General features: G+C 36.5%; 1 non-coding gene across 1 annotated transcript; it reads left to right on the top strand.

Moving 5' to 3' along the window:
• Positions 1 to 2616: 2616 nt before the first annotated feature.
• Positions 2617 to 2720, top strand: LOC129402608 (small nucleolar RNA U13). Its single transcript, XR_008628724.1, has one exon. It is a non-coding gene; the product is annotated as a small nucleolar RNA U13 (small nucleolar RNA).
• The last annotated feature ends 13344 nt before the right edge of the window (positions 2721 to 16064 follow it).

Genomic DNA, 16064 nt, shown 5'->3' with positions numbered 1-16064 from the left:
GGTGATGCCACTCACAGCTTAAGCATATGGTGATTCTCAAGATGGTTTTAGCCAGGGGAGCTTGTCCTGAAGGATAGGGAATCTTCCTGTTCCCATTCTGCAAAGGTCTCAGGGTTTTCAGCCCAGAGGTTAATCTTTACCTTAAATATTGTTTATTTAATTGTTCTTATAAGAATGAGTGTCATCCTGAAGACAGGAAGTTTGCTTCTTGCTAGCATGTAGTACTATTCACACCTACCATAGTCATTTAGTAGATATTAGTTCTATCTTGATTGTATAATTTTGTTGTCTTCTCAAGTCTACCACATTCTGAACCATTCATTTTTTATAGTTAGAAATTGTATATTTTTGTTTATTACTGTACCCAGGCACTTTTCATACATAGCTGTTTAATGACTAAGCAAATAGATATTATATGTGATGGATTTTTAGGTATATTTTGTGCACTGTTTGGGATTACAATCTATCAGGAATTTTCTTTTAGCCATCACTATGCTAAAAGAAAGTAGTTACCCCACACTCTGTTTTGCCATCTATAACGATTTTACATGTTGAAAACTTTTTTGAATGTGGACACTTTACTGTGTAGTCACACTTGATTCTCTGGGGGCAAGTTTACTCATTTAGTTCACTTCCCTCCCCCATTTGACCGTAAAAAAAAGAAAATGTCATGAACTAATTGCCTTGACAGCCTGTGCACAATCCCAACCTTCAAATCCTTCACCCCAACCTCAGTCTCTTTCCGAGAACTGACTCAAATATGGATTCTTACAAAACTTTGTTTGTTAGGCTTGACCCAGTTTTCTGCTCCTTAGATCCTTCTCCAATGCATCTATTTCAGGGTTAGCTGCTGGAGGGTCAACATTTCTCTGTTGTAATTCAAAGAATAGGAAATACTGAAGCTCTCCAGGTGGCTACAGAGAAAGATGAAAAGAGACACTGTAGCAGAAAAAAGAGAAAGTTTGCTAAAATTTCAACTTAGATTACTTTCTTATTCCCAATTCTTGTTATTACTATTTCATTGAAAATAAGTTTAGGTGACTAAAAAAACTGAACTGAGAAGCAACTTGGCATTTCTAATTCCTTCCTTCCTTCCTTCCTTCCTTCCTTCCTTCCTTCCTTCCTTCCTTCCTTCCTTCCTTCCTTCCTTCCTTCCTTCCTTCCTTCCTTCCTTCCTTCCTTCCTTCCTTCCTTCCTTCCTTCCTTCCTTCCTTCCTCCCTATTTCTCTTTCTTCTTTCTTTCTTCCTTCCCTTTCCAGCTTTCTTTCTTTCTTTCTTTCTTTCTTTCTTTCTTTCTTTCTTTCTTTCTTTCTTTCTTTCTTTCTTTCTTTCTTTCTTTCTTTCTTTCTTTCTTTCTTTCTTTCTTTCTTTCTTTCTTTCCTTCTCTCTTTCTCTCTTTACACATTTTATCTCTGCTTCTCTCTCTTAAAGAAGGCTCTGTGGACACCATTCACTTTAGGAGAAAGAGAGTATACTAAGCACATCAAAATGGCTTATAATTGTAATTTCAGTTACTTAAATGCAATTCTGATGAAACTCCCAATATATATCTCTTACTGTCAGTCTGGTTATACAAATTTAGTTAGCAATCAAACTTATTACCAATTAAAACTTATTCTCATAGTCTATGAAATTTTTGCAAATGTAAGAACTAAGAATAAGATAAACCTTTATAAAAATGGAATTCTATGTAGCTTATATAACTAAAACCAACATCAATATCTAATTACACTTATATAGTAACAAAGTACCAATTCATGAAGTACTATAAGGTGTTTACTGTAAAATTCTAGCTTTAAAAAAAATAGAGGGGGCTGGAGTGATAGCACAGCGGGTAGGGTGTTTGCCTTGCACACAGCTGACCCAGGTTCGATTCCCAGCATCCCATATGGTCCCCTGAGTACCGCCAGGAGTAATTCTTTAGTGCATAAGCCAGGAGTAACCCCTGAGCATTGCCAGGTGTGACCCCTCCAAAAAAAATAGATTAATTGTTAAATATATATTTTGCCATTCAGACTGAAAATATAAATACCATCAGATATGGGCAGAGATTTTATCAGTCTTTCAGCCCATAAATGAAAATTTACCCAACTTGATGAATGATGCCTAAAACTATTTTGATATTTTTTCTTTAATAAATAATTTTTGCAATTTTTCTTAAAGTAGAAGCATTTTTTGAATGTAGAATGAGTTAAATTTTTATAACTAGATTTGTAAGCTATACCTTATTGAGGACAATTGAGGTAGGTAAAATATACTATATATTTGCATATTTTAAGAGTTTTAACTTATTTCTATATGAAAATTTTTATAATTACATTAACATTTTTAATTTGTTATCTGTTTTTAATTTTAATTCTGGTTAGATAGAAGAAACAATCTAATTGATTAAAGAATCTCCTTGGCTCTCTCTACCTTATTCCTTGTACAATATAACAGTTCTACATAGACAATTTGTGATAAGACAAATTCTAGACCAGGATTGGGGTTGGGTGGGAAGTAAGCAGATTAAGCACAAAAGTTAATACACATTAATTTACTCATGGGTAGCAATGAAAATCCTGACTTGACTCATGTGAAGGTCTGAAGTAATATATAAAAATCAATTCTATACTGATTATTTTCCCATTCATAAGCATGATGAATAGGTGTTCACATGGTTGTGTGACATGTGCCTCCCTTAAATCTTGTTATGCACTTGGCATACTACTTATCTGATGTGAAAAAAAGTCAACTCTGTACTATAAGTGATTGTGATATAGATAATAGTAAGTGATAAGGGAAGACCAAATATATGCAGGGTACTCTCAGTAAGCTTTCAGGGCTCTTCAAGAGGGACAGAGGAATCAAACCTGGGTTAGCCATGTGCAAGGCAAATGCCCTACCCACTGTGCTATTGCTCCACCCTAAAGGATTTTTAAATTAATGGTAAATGGTAGAGTGGCTGGTTTGTTCATTCTGAATCTTTCAAGTAAAGATCTCCATCAAAGATATCCAGTGTTTCTCAGAAATAGGCCTGACTAGAATATTCTGATCTCTCAGTCATTAATTAGGAAGAACTCTTGGGGAAAAAACCTTGGAGTAAATGCAAGAATAAATATATAGAATAAAGCAACAAAATTTCAGAGAAATAATAGAGCAAATTCTTCTCTAAATGTTTATACTAGTTTTGATACCTGTTATGTTGGTGTCCAACTTAGCAAAATTTCTTTCTGAAAATTATAAGTAATTTTTAAAAACTCAATCATATATCATAGCTCTCACTCTGACATGTGGTATTAGCAAGGCAACAAACATCATGGGAAGTCTAAAAAGAAGAAGTTGAATAAAGAATACCATTGACATTCATGGAATAAAAGAGCAGGATGAGGTAAAGTATAATCACTGTAGTGTATTCTACAGTGTCTGGCACAGGAATTATAAGGGTAATGGGGAAGAAATAATGTTTGAAGTATAAAGCACCAGAAGCTAATCAGTGGAAAATTATTTTAATCCCCAGATGTATTCAATTATAATTGGAGAATTTGGTTCCCATTGAAGTCTAATTGAAATAGAAATGCTATCCTGTCAGGAGTATAATTGATTGTACATCATAGAACAATTAGGTAATGAAAAGTTTATCTTCTTTTTTTAATTGTAGTTATGCAAAATAGGATTGTTGTGCTTTCTGTGTTTTAGTACATTAACTCAAATGTGCTGCAAAAATTTTTATGACATTACAAATAATGAATTGTGAAGCTGAATGAAACATTTGTAAAACATTAATAATGCTGGCGTTACACAAAGTTTGATTAAGTTTATGAGTAGCAAACCTAAATCAACACTTTATTTATTTTCAAATTTACTTAGTCACCGTGAAGTTATAATTCTACTCATGGTTCGGTTTCAGGCATAAAATGTTTCAACACCAATCCCTTCAGTAGTGTTCACTCCCCTCACCAAGGCCCTCCCATCAGTATTTGCGACTCACCCACCAGCCTGCTTCTCCAAGAGATGTAGGATATTATTTTAATTATAGAAAATAATATAAAATAATTTGAAGCAATTTCCATAGCCTTTGTAGTCATCATCATCATCATTATCCCGTTGATTGTCAATTTTCTCGAGCGGTCTCAGTAATGTCTCGATTTGTCCTAGCCCTGAGATTTTAGAAGCCTCTCTTTACTCATCCTTCCCAACAGTGCCGAATTGCAGGCTCTTTCAGGGTCAGGGGAATGAAACCCATCATTGTTACTGGTTTTGGCATATGAATACCACGGGGAGCTTACCAGGCTCTCCCATGCAGGCAAGAAAATCTCAGTTAGCTTGCCAGGTTCTCTGAGAGGGAGAACTAGACCATAAGATGTTGGAAAAACCAAGCTTCAGGGAGTTTGGTTTTACAGTCTCTGGATGTTGACTATTGATGGGATTACACAGAGAGGAAGAAAATGAGATTCAGGGAAGGAGAGTTAGAGGAGAATGGAGATGAGACTGGAATTAACTGCATCTGATACCAAATCTGATACCAGAGTCTCTTGCGCCCTCGCCTGGCTGTCTTCACTGGGGCCTCTCGGAGGGGGTGGGTTGAATTTCCCTCCCCACCCTGAGCAGAGCCCTAGCAGCTGAAGTCCTCCGGAACCCAGCCTTTGTAATATCCACTAAAAAAATAAAGTGAAAATGAATTATAAAATATATCAGGAAATTATTATAAAGGTTATGGAATTTTCCTGAGTTTTGTGATAGTTTTGGTTATCAGTGTTGTAATATTTATAATTAGTTTTTAATTCTGAATAAGCATTAGCATATATTCTAACTTATTTTTCATTGATTTTTTTATTTTTTAGAAAGTCTACAAAAAATTCCATGTTTGAAGTTATTGAATTAGGCATCAACTGATATTTTCATATATTCAGCTGTTTGTGTGTTTTTCTTCCACCTCCCACATTGCACATGCTCTATGAATGCAGATACTTTGTTTTGTCCTTGACTGTGATTTGAGCACATAGAATCATATTTATATACAGATGAAAACAGTTCATAAATATCTGTTGAATGCATGGATGAATAATACCACTGATTTCACCCAGTAGATAACTATTGTTTCTTCAATAATTATGATAACCTTTGTTAGATAACTAATGCTATAAATTTGAAATATAGTTTTTTCTATTAAACAAAATAAATTATACATATTTGTACTTTTGTGCTATGTTCAGAAATAACGATTTGGTATATATTTCTAAACAGAAACCGAAAAAAAATGCTTCCATTGACTCAACTCTTAATTCCCATAAAATAATTTTATTCAAGTAAATGAAATAATGTACTGACTCCTCAAGCTTGTTTAGTGCTCAAGTCAGTCATAACTAAATTGGGGAAAAATAGAAAAACCTACCAATTTATTTAAATAGACATTTAAAGTGGCATTTTCTGCAAAAAAAAAAAAAAGTTTTAGGAACAAAGCAATCCAAGCAGAAATATTCCTCTTGCTCCTGTTGACAACACCTCAAACTCCTTGGACCTGAATTTGTTGAGGAACTTATTGTCACATGTATCAAAGGGGCCTGCAGAGATACAGATGTATACGTGTTTGTATACGTGCTTGTGAGAAGGATTGGGATGGTGAGGTGCAGCTACTGATGTTTGGGGAAAGGCAATTCCAGGAGACAAGAGTATGTTATAAAAAAAAACCTGAGGATTTTTGGAGTTTGCTGTGCTTGATAAGGAAATGTTAGCTTTATTACTGGGAACACACATTAGGAATAATTTAGCAAAATACTTTGATAAATAAATATTTTGATTCTTGTTTGTGAGCAGTGAATAATTATATACCTATTCTTTAAGCTATTAAAATATGACATTTCCAGTATCTCCTTACTATTTCCTTTTGATTTTGGAAATTTGTGTTTAAAAATACCAATATACATGGTGTCAAGTCAAGGTCTAAGCCCATTCTTTTGCATGTGGTTGTCCAGTTATGCCAGCACCATTTGTTGAAGAGGCTTTCTTTGCTCCACTTCACATTTCCTGCCCCCTTATCAAATATTAAGTGATTATACATTGGGTGTTGTGTGTAGGGATATTCCACTCTGTTCCATTGGTCTGTGGCTCTGCCTTTGTTCCAGTACCATGCTGTTTTAATTGTTACTGCTTTGTAGTAAAGTTTAAGGTTGGGGAGGGTGATGCCTCCCATCATATTTTTCCCAAGAATTGTTTTAGCTATCCGTGGGCATTTATTGTTCCATATAAATTTCAGGATTGCTTGATCCATTTCTTTGAGGAATGTCATGGGTATCCTTATAGGGATCACGTTAAATCTGTATAATGCTTTGGGGAGTATTGCCATTTTGACAATGTTGATTCTCCCTATCCATGAGCGGGGGATATGTTTCCATTTCCTCATGTCCTCTTTTATTTCATGGAGTAGCGTTTTATAGTTTTATAGTTTTCTTTGTAGAGGTCCTTTACTTCTTTAGTTTCACTAATCATCAGGGAGATGCAGATCAAAACAACCATGAGATACCACTTCACACCACAGAGAATGGCACACATCCAAAAGAACAAAAGCAACCGCTGATGGAGAGGATGTGGGAAGAAAGGGACCCTCCTGCATTGCTGGTGGGAATGCCGACTGGTCCAACCTCTTTGGAAAACAATATGGACACTTCTCAAAAAATTAGAAATTGAGCTTCCATTTGATCCAGCAATTCCACTTCTGGGAATATATTCTAGAGAAACAAAAAAAGTATAGTCAAAATGACATCTGCACTTATATGTTCATCGCGGCACTGTTTACAATAGCCAGAACCTGGAAAAGACCCGAGTGCCCTAGAACAGATGACTGGTTAAAGAAACCCTGGTACATCTATACAATGGAATACTATGCCGCTGTTAGAAAATATGAAGTCATGAACTTTGCATATAAGTGGATCAACATGGAAAGTATCATGCTAAGTGAAATGAGTCAGAAAGAGAGGGACAGACATAGAAAGATTGCACTCATCTGTGGAATATAAAATAACAGAGTAGAAGACTAATACTCAAGAATAGTAGTATACAATACCAGGAGGTTGGCTCCATAGCTTGGAACTTGGCCTCACACACTGGGGGAAAGTCATACCAAATGGAGAAAAGAACATCAAGTAAATTGTGAGTGGAGATTCCACATGGTAAAGGAAATGCGCACTGAAAGTGGACTAGTGTCCGCACATGATGGCCACTCAATACCCCTATTGCAGACCACAACACCCAAAAGGAGAGAGAGAGAACAAATTGGAATGCCCTGCCACAGAGGCAAGGTGGGGTGTTGGGATGGGATTGGGGGGTGGGAGGGATACTGGGTTCATTGGTGGTGGAGAATGTACACTGGTGGAGAGATGGGCTCCCAAACACTGCATGAGGGAAAAACAAGCACGAAATATTTGAATCTGTAACTATACCCTCACTGTGACTCACTAATTAAAAAATTTAAAATAAATAAATAAATAAATTTAAAAAATTAAGAAATACCAATATAATGATCTCATAAAATGACAGGAGGGAGAACACATAAATGTACTAGTAAGTATGTGCTATTTAATCATAAAAAAATTAACCATAAATTGGGTATAATAAAGTTGATGAATAAAGTTAATGGTGATGAGGAAATCACCATCTGGAATAAATTTTACATAAAAGCATATCATGTCAGTACATGTTATATGAAAAGAACGAGGCTTTTTTTGTCTATTAAGTTTGAAAATGTTGAACTGAATAAAGTCAAACATGTTTTCTTCTCAACATTATAGTACCTTTAATATTATTGTTCATTATTAATTTCTAAGCTGGGAAAATGTGCAATACTATCTTCCACCATGAATCACCTGCTTATATTAAAAATCATATCTTTCAAAGTTAATAATTCATCTTTTAGAAACTTATGCATAAATTTAGAGCACTTATACTGAATCTTCTACAGTCTATTGAGCACCTTGATACAACAGCACTAGTTGAGATACAGAGGAAAAGGCAAGTTTGTTCACTGTTGGCAGAAACGTTAACTGGCTTAACTTCTATAAAAAGACTGAGGAGATATTTAAAAAAAATGAAAATGAACCTTAAATATGATATAGCAGTTATGTATTTGGTATCTATACCAACAGCAGAAATAGACAATTTAAAGAGATATATGCATGCCTATAACTGCACTGCAGTGCTCTTCATATGAGATGACATTTATGAATACTGCAAGTGCTCAACAGAGGGGATAGATTAACAACTTGTACTGTAAGTTCAGGGTGACTGCTCAAAGAGATGTTCATGCTTTGCATGTGTGAGGCCTGAGTGCAATTATGATCCAGCATATCATTCTTCTATGAGCATTTTATTAAAGAAACCCTGGCAGGTGAGCAGAATTAGCTCTAGTGGTTGGGTTGCTAGGATGGTTCCAGGCAGCAATGGAGAAATGATACAACAGCGGGTAGGGCGTTTGCCTTGCATGCGGCCAAGCCAGGTTTGATTCCTTCATCCCTCTTGGAAAGCCCAGCAAGCTACCGAGAGTATCCTGCCTGCATGGCAGACTCTGGCAAACTCCACGTGGCATATTTGCGATGCCAAAAATAGTAACAATAAGTCTCACAATGGAGACGTTACTGGTGCCCGCTAGAGCAAATTGATGAGCAATGGGATGACAGTGATACAGTGGTGAGCATTTTCTGGTAGGGCATGGCAAGAACCCATGCACCACCTCCTGCAAAAAAAAAAGTGACACAAGGATAGTGATTGGGGGTCTTTGGCATGTCAGTGACAGTTGAAGTACATTAACACTGTATGCCAAAACATATTACTGTAAGCATGTTACCTGAACTAAAATAATCATAATTTTAAATTACAATAAAAAATAAAAGACTTGCAGCATCTATGCACAAGAGAATACCACCAATATACAAACGAATGAAGTTTAGCTTTTTTTTCTGCTCTAACATAAGTGGAATTAGAAGATGGCATACTAAGCAAAATAACTTAGAAGGAGAAAGACAAATATTAATTCTATTATTTCATAGGTAGTGTATAAAGAATCAGAGCAAGGGAATAGACAATATTCTGTGAAAATAAATTGTGACAGCAAAACAGAGGTTAGCAAAAGGTTGAAGGGTAGAAAAGAGAGTACTACGGATTGTAGTGAAGGTCTATGCTGTTTGGTGGTGGATTCAAATGGTAATTCATATGCATAAAATGTACATACTTTTGTACCTTATAAACTAATATTATTTTAATAAATTAATAAATATAAATTAAAAAATATTTCAGAAATGGTATAAAGATCTCTTCTTTAAAACCCACAGAATATGAGGACTAAATTTAAGGACAAAACAAAATAAACAAAACCAAAACTAAAATTAAAAAATAACTTCTGTTCTAAACATCAGGTTACATAAGCAAATTCCCTATCTTTATCTTTCAGTGAACTTCAAATATGTATTCATTCAGCTTAAATTAAAAGGTACATTCATCAGGGCTGGAGTGATAGCACAGCGGGTACGGCATTTGCCTTGCACCTGGCCAACTCGGGTTCAATTTCTAGTATCGCATATGATCCCCCAAGCACCACCAGGAGTAATTCCTGAATGCATGAACCAGGAGTAACCCCTGTTCATTGCCAGGTGTGACCCAAAAGGCAAAAATAAGAGGCACATTCATCTTTGAACACCAAATATGAAATTATTAACTTTTTCAGTGGGCTTGATGTCAGACAGAAGAACTCAAGAATACTTTGGGCTTCCATAGGAAAGAGAGCTTTTGTATAGAAACTTGAATGACACAAAGTTTAGTAGTAATAGATTTCTTTGTTTTGTGTTTGGGGGACCTAGATGTTGACATATGTTTTCTACTGTATTCATATCATGCTTCTGCTCTATTTGTCTTATGGAAGGCTGAGTAGCACTGTAGCACTGTCGGCCCATTGTTCATCGATTTGCTCGAGTGGGCCCCAGTAACATCTCCATTGTGAGACTTGTTGTTACTCTTTTGGGCATATCAAATATGCCACAGGTAGCTTGCCAGGCTCTGCCATGCAGGCGGATGCTCTCGATAGCTTGTCAGGCTCTCTGAGATGGGCGGAGGAGTCAAACCCAGGTCCGCCTAGCGGGGAGGCTGAGTAGACACTGTAAATATCTCTTCAATGTTAGTTGACTATCCTTTCACCCAGGGTAGTGTTTCGAAAGTGGGCAATACCACTCTCTGTGCTAACAGAAGGTTGCAGGTGACAGTGAAAGAGGAAACCTGTTTCCTTGTTAGCTGCTATGAGTGGCTCCATATTATTTCTTTTGTTCATTTTTTGTAGAGTTTGTGCTACCCCTGAACATTCTTAAGGTTTACTCCTGGTTCTGGGCTCAAATATCACTTTTAACAGAGTCAGTATGTGGTTCCAGGGAGTTAATCCTGGTCAGCTATGTGCAAGGCAAGCATCTTACCTTGTCCACTATCTGGAGAGTACTTCCATTTTAGCGGTTACCAGCCTACATTTTAAACAATCTTGCAAGTTTCAGGAGTTCTCTTTGAGTCTCAGAGCTCCTTTTTCCCTCAGGATCACAAAAAAGACCCAATTTCTTGGGCTTGAGACCACAAATTTTACCTACACTAAAGGCCAAATTTGTAAGCTAAAGGGTCTTAAACATACAGACCCCACCAGCCTATCAGGAAAGGTAGATATTAATCTTATTTAGCAACAAGAAAGAACCCTAAATTAGCAAGGACATTGCTGGGAATTAAATGGGAGTCCTATATTACTTTGATGCAAAACACAAAGATCCAACTTCCTTATAATACCTACCTCTCTAAAAAAGTAAATAAAATAACCCATACTTCACATAGTTCTTTGCTAATTTCCACCCTGGTGGGGGCAGTGTTTTTCTTTTCTGCTTTTTAACAATCTTTTCTATTTCCAATGCTGTGTCTGAGCATAAAGACATACATGTGGACTAAGATTTTACTACAAAGGATGCTCGTGAAAACAACATAGCAAGGTTAAATTTTCTCATTAATTGGTGTTGAGAAAATTGAACATACAAAACAAAGAAACTAGACCACACTTTAAAGCAACAGACACAAAATAATACAAAATGTATTAATAGATTGGAAATAAGACTTGAAACTATAAAATACATAGAAAAAGACATTGGCAATATATTGCATGCTATGGCTTTAGAACTGTGTATGGAAATTTAACTCGCGTGATCAAAAAAACAAAAGTAAAAATAATGAAGTAAGATGCATCAAATGAAAAAATCCCCCCTCTCCCCCCCCACCAAAAATTTAACTGTTTGTAGGGCTAAAGAGATAGTGCAAGTGTTAAGGCACATGATTTGCACATTTGGACCTTGGTTGGATAGTTGGCACCAGGCAGTCCACTGAGCATCTCTGGGTGTAGCCCTGCAGATCCCCAGGATAGCCTGGGTAATATCTGGCACAACAGGACACCAATAGGTAGAGCAACACCTATTGTGCCTTTATGGAACCACTGCCCTCATAGGTTGAGAATCACCAGGAGGGTCTGTCAGTCCGCTGAGAAAGTTATTGGAGGAATCCCCTCTCCGAAGTTATTTGTTTAAAAATAGACACTAAATGGGGCCAGTTTACTAAACATATACACATTCAAATAGCCAATAGGTGCATGAAAATGTGTTCACTTTTTATTAAATGAGTGTCATTAAAAACACCAATTGAATATGTCCATAAAAATGGCTAGTATCAAAAAAGAAAAAAGAAAAGAAATAGGATGTAGGAAGTAGGAAATTCTTGAAGGTTATTGTTTGGAATGTAAATTACTGCAGACTTTATGAAAAACAATATGTAGATTCTCCTTACTAATAAATAAAATGTAGTTGTCATATTTATGGATTTTATCCCCAAATGCTAAAATATGAATTAAAAATATATATACTTTTATGTTTTATATAGCATATTTAAAATACCCAAGATACAGAAACTATTCTTGTCAATCAATGAATGAGTTAAGACAAATGAATAAAGAATATATGACTCATGTACATAACATAAAACTTACATGCTATTGAAGAAAAGATGAAATGCTATCATTTGTATCAGTATAGACGGAAATAGATGGCATTATGCTTAGTGAAATAAGTCTGATGTAGAAAGGTAAACATTGTATGGGTCCTCTCATAATGTGATACATTGGGAAAACAAACTGAAAAAAAATTATACAGTAAAAATTAAACTAAAGGCTACCAGAAATAAAGAGGAGGGTAAATTTGGTAAAAGGGGACAATTGTAAGGTGAATTATAGAATTGGAAATTTAGTGGGAAACTAAATAGAGAATGCAAACTTTTAAAAAATGTTGAACACCAGATACATATAATGCTAAACTGCAATATTACTTATGTTTTAAAAAAGAGATATGCAATGCTATGCACAACAGCATTGATCAGTAGGGCAAATGCAGCTTAAAGCTAGAAAATAGCATATCCCTTCCTCTAGAATTGTCACTGTCACTGTCCTCCATTGCTCATCAATTTGCTTGAGTGGGCACCAGTAACATCTCCATTGAGAGATTCTTGTTACTATTTTTGGCATATCGAATACAACCTGGGTAGCTTGCCAGGCTCTGCCATGTGGGCATCATACTCTCGGTAGCTTGCCTGGCTCTCCGAGAGGGGACATATACACAGAGCATAGAAAAAATAAAATTCAGTTCTATTTCTCTCCTCCCAATAATTTTATACCCAGTAGAAAAGATTACCATTCAATTAAATATAAATGGGAAAGAAAAAAATAGAGGATCTAAAGGATGTATAGCTTAGCAATAATTGTTTGTTATGTGTTCTTCTGTAATTTATTTCTTTTGAATTCTTGGATAGCACATAGGGTAAGACATTTGCCTTGCATGCGGCTGACCTGGGTTTGATTCCTCCATCCCTCTCAGAGAGCCCGGCAAGCTACTGAGAGTATCCCACCCTCATGGTAGAGCATGGTAAGCTCTCCATGGCATATTCTCGAGAATTACTAGAATTACTATAATAAATTGCTATAATAAAATTTAAAAAAAGGTAATAATTAATGGTACAAGAATGTGAAATTAAAACTCTCATGCATTTAGTGAGAGTACAATAGTAAGATCACTGTCATAAGTGAACTATCCCCTCAAAATTCTGATATTAAAATTCTGATCAAAAGTTTCTGAGCATGTGACTGTGTTCTTAGTTAAGCCTTTTAAATGATTAAATTAAAATAAAGCTATTCATGGGTGTCATCCTAATCCAGTATTTCTGATGTCTTCATAGAAAGTGGAAAGTTTTTTTTCTTTTTGGGTCATACCTGGACATGCACAGGGGTTACTCCTGGCTTTGCACTCAGGAATTATTCCTGGCAGTGCTCAGGGGACCATAGGGGATGCTGGGAATCAAACCTGGGTCGGCCGCATACAAGGCAAACTCCCTACTCATTGTGCTATTGCTCCAGCCCCTAAAGTGGAAATTTTTACAAAAAAAGAGATTCCAGGAGCATGTTTTCATGGGGGATAAAAAGGGTATTCAATGCACAGTGGGAAGACAGCCATCTGCAAGTCAAGGAGAGAAGTCTAAGAGGAAATGAACCACATTATGACAATCATAAAAATTGAACTTGCAGCCTTCCCAACACAAACAAATTTCTGTTGCTTAAACTAAAATGGAAACTAAATGGAATTCAATGGAAAAAACTAAATAAAACTCAGCCACAGCCATGATCAAGGCACCTCTCCACACATTTGAATGAGCCTCACACATGAAGGAAATGGCAGAGGAACCCAGGTGTGCGGAACCCGGGGCCAAGATCTCCAAGGATGCTCGGATTGGGACTGAGCCTCTTCCACCCAGATTCCCCACTTTCCAGTAGTTAGGCGGTCACACGAGAAACTACCCCCCCTCTCCCCCCACCTTGTAATCCTATCAACGGCCAACATACAGAGACTATAAAACCAAGCTCACAGAAGTGCACATCCACATCTGATAGCCTAGTTCTCTCTTTTGAAGAACCTGGAAAGCCACCGAGAGTTTACTGCCTGCACGGGAAAGCCTGGCAAGCTCCCCATACCATATTTATATGCCAAATACAGTAACAATGATGAGTCTCATTCCCCTGACGCTGAAGTGCCTCAAATGTGGCACCATTGGGAAGGACGAGTAAAGAGAGGCTGCTAAAATCTCAGGGCTAGGATGAATGGAGACATTACTGGGCCTGCTCAAGCAAATAGTTGATCAATGGGATAACAATATATACATACCTCTCAGGGATCTTGGCGAGCTACCAAGCGTATCCCACCCACACAGGAAGAGTCTGGCAAGCTTTCCATGGCATATTTGATATGTCAAAAACAGTAAGGATAGGTCTCATTTCCCTGAATCTGAAAGAGCCTCCAATCATTGGGAAAGACGAGTAAGGAGAGGCTGCTAAAATCTCAGGGCTGAGAGGAATAGAGACATTACTGGTGCCCACTCGATTAAATTGATGAACAATGGGATGGCAGTGATACAGTAAAACTAAAATGATGACTGAAAATTATTTTCAGTACACAATTGTAACATCATTTTAAATGCTCTTTTTATGTTAGGATCTGAGCTGTGTGTCTTTAAATCTCCTGTAGCAAATCTGATAGAAAGAATATTTATGATAGCTGTATCAGTCACAATATCTTAATATAGGCTTTCATTGCCCTTTCTGTTAATCTTGCTAAATTCTTACCAAGTCATTGTGCTCAAGATTTGACATGACTACCACTGAAGTGAGGGTAATAAGGAGTGGTTATCACACTCAACATGTGGAATCATAACTTATAGAAAAATTTATCTTCTATGATCAGAGTAAAAGAGAAGGAATTCTGGGCAGCCAAATACAACTAATGTCAATACTTAGAGGAACAAGAGGAATTTAAGTGACAGTTATAAAGTGTCTTGGTATTAAAGTTCTTTACAAGTACTGGGCCCAACAGTCATGAAGGGATAGGTGTTGGAACATTGAATGCCCCAAACAATTGCATTCTGAACAACTTTGTAAGCCATGGTGTTTAACGTTAAAAAGTCCGGGAATGACCATCTTAATTCTCAATTTAAAACTGCTGGTAAAAAGGAAAAGCACAGTTTTCCTTTTAGTAAAGAAACTAAGAGCTTTGGGAACCTCAACTGAAGGGATGTACTCTTACTGTGTGTTGAAGGAAAATAAATGGTACAACAATAAAGCATTATGCTTAGAAACTCCCAAATTTTGTTTCGGTATAGAATTTCTTTTTATGTAGAATGTCTGTTAAAGCCTAGTAAAGTAGAAAGCTTTCTGGGTATTTAACAGTAATAAAATATGCAGGGTATTCATTAAGCTATGAAAGAAAAGAAAGCAAAGACAAAATGGTGAGAGAACAGAGATTGGAAGATTACGAACAACCTCCACTCGACATGGAGTGGTCAAGATAGCAGCTTAGTTATAGAAGCCAAGGGGCTGGGGTTATATACTTTAACCACAGCAGAACTATTTCCTGGAAATTGAAATTACTCTGGATTTGCAACTAGTGCTAGACATATTGCTCATGACAGAGCACAAAGGAAGTCTAGGAATTAATGGTGTTTTCCTTTTGCTGACTTATTTCTTCACAAGTGAGGTTGAATAGTATAGTTGAGTCAAACTTGTTGATTGCTATTAATCAGCTAATACAATTGAATCTTTTATAGTCAATCTCCTATATAATTATATGTGTATATATACACATATATGGGTATACAGAAAATGGAGAGAAGACAAGAAATTCATAAAAATATGAGACCTGGGTTTGGGACCTGTAGAAATTATGAAGATGCTTAGTTTTGATTGAAGATCTTTAATTAGGGGGCAAGGGCAAATTAAAGGTACTTCAAAGAGTAAATTAGATATTCTCTTCCCTTTAAAGTCACTGTCACTGTCATCCCATTGCTTATTGATTTGCTCGAGCAGGCACCAGTAACGTCTCCAATGTGAGACTTATTACTGTTTTTGGCATATCGAATATGCCACAGGGAGCTTGGCAGGCTCTGCCATACAAGCAAGATACTCTCGGTAGCTTACCGGGCTATCTGAGAGGGAC

Source organism: Sorex araneus, chromosome 2 (assembly GCF_027595985.1).
Source record: "Sorex araneus isolate mSorAra2 chromosome 2, mSorAra2.pri, whole genome shotgun sequence".
Taxonomy (NCBI): Eukaryota; Metazoa; Chordata; class Mammalia; order Eulipotyphla; family Soricidae; genus Sorex; species Sorex araneus.
Note: the sequence above shows the minus strand (reverse complement) of the source record. Positions and strands in the feature narration are given on the sequence as shown.